Source organism: Colobus angolensis, unplaced genomic scaffold (genome assembly GCF_000951035.1).
Source record: "Colobus angolensis palliatus isolate OR3802 unplaced genomic scaffold, Cang.pa_1.0 Scaffold118, whole genome shotgun sequence".
Classification (NCBI taxonomy): Eukaryota; Metazoa; Chordata; class Mammalia; order Primates; family Cercopithecidae; genus Colobus; species Colobus angolensis.
Genome location: NW_012112919.1, coordinates 6922241 through 6924263, shown reverse-complemented (window position 1 = coordinate 6924263; position 2023 = coordinate 6922241).

The following is a 2023-nucleotide window of genomic DNA, read 5'->3' as shown; positions in this document are numbered from 1 at the left end:
CCTGTAGCTTTTTGTTGTTGTTGTTTTTAGAGGCAGGGTCCCACTCTATCATCCAGGTTAGAGTGCAGTGCAGTGTGTTCAAGCTCACTGCAGTCTTGAACTCCTGGGCTCAAGCAATCTTCCCACCTCACACTCCCCAGTCAGCTGGGACTACAGGCAAGGGCTAACATGTCCAGCTAATTTTTTTCTTTTTTGGAGACCGTGTCTTGCTGTGTTGCCCAAACTGGTCTCAAACTCCAAACCTCAAGCGATTCTCCCATCTCAACCTCCCAAAGTGCTGGGATTATAGGCATAACCCACTATGCTCAGCAAATATTATATATAAGCCCAGGCAACATATCAAGACCCTGTCTCTATAAAAAAAATAAAACTGCTGGATGCAGTGGCTCACGCCTGTAATCCCAGCACATTGGGACGCTGAGGCAGTGGATCACCTGAGGTCAGGAGTTCGAGACCAGCCTGATCAACATGTCGAAACCCATCTCTACTAAAAATACAAAATTTGCCGGGCATGGTGGCGCATGCCTGTAATCCCAGCTACTCAGGAGGCTGAGGCAGGAGAATTGCTTGAACCCTGGACGCAGAGGTTGCAGTGAGCCAAGATCACACCCTTGCAATTCAGCCTGGGTGACAGAGTGAGACTCTGTCTCAAACAACAACAACAACAACAATAATAATAATAATAATGTAAAAAATAAAAATAAATAAAGTAAAATAAAAAAATAAAATTGGCTGGGCGTTGTGGCTCACACCTGTAATCCCAGCACTTTGGAAGGCCAAGACGGGCAGATCACCTGAGGTCGGGAGCTCGAGACCAGCCTGACCAACACGGAGAAACCCTGTCTCTACTAAAAATACAAAATTAGCCAGGCATGGTGGCGCATGCCTGTAATCCTAGCTACTCGGAGGCTGAGGAAGGAGAATTGCTTGAACCCAGGAGGCGGAGGTTGTGGTGAGCCAATATCGCACCATTGCACTCCAGCCTGGGCAACAAGAGCGAGACTCTGTCTCAAAATAAATAAATAAATAATAAAATAAAATTAGCCAGGCATGGTGGTGCATGTCATAGTCTTAGCTGCTTGGAGAGCTAGCACAGATAGATCACTTGAGCCCAGGGGTGTGAGACAGCAGTGAGCTATGATAGTGCCACTGCACTCCAGCCTGGGTGACAGAGCTAGACCCTGTCGCTAAAAATGATAATAATAATAATTTTATATATTGATTATGTGGTGCAATAATGTTTGGCTATATTGAGTTAAATAAAGATTAATACAATTAATTTCGGCCAGGGATGGTAGCTCACGCCTGTAATCCCAGCACTTTGGGAGGCTGAGGTGGTCAAGAGATCAAGACCAGCCTGGCCAACATGGTGAAACCTCGTCTCTACTAAAAATACAAAAATTAGCTGGACGTGATGGTGATTGCCTGTAATCCCAGCTACTCGGGAGGCTGAGGCAACAGAATCACTTGAACCCGGGGAGTGGAGGTTGCAGTGAGCCGAGATTGCACCACTGCACTCCAACCTGGGTGACAATCATAGTTCATTGTAGCTGGTTTCAAGCAATCCTCCTGCCTCAGCCTCCCAAAGTGTGGGCATTTCAGGTATAAGCCACTGCACCCAGCCCTGTTTCTCTTACTTTTAAAATTTGGCCAGTAGAAAAATGTAAATTATGTGATTAGTAAAAAACGTTAAAATACATATTGTAACGTGGCTTACTTATTGCTGGGCATGGTGGCTGATCCATACCTTAATATTTATGTGACCTGGGACAAACTCGCATAACAACTGTAAGCCTCAGTTACCTCATCATCTGTGGTTAGCACTCAAAAAACTCAGTAGACCTTGGCCAGGCACAGTGGCTCAAGCCTGTAATCCCAGCACTTTAGGAGGCCGAGACGGGTGGATCACGAGGTCAGGAGATCGAGACCATTCTGGCTAACACGGTGAAACCCCGTCTCTCCTAAAAAAATACAAAAAACTAGCCAGGTGAGGTGGCGGGCACCTGTAGTCCCAGCTACTTGG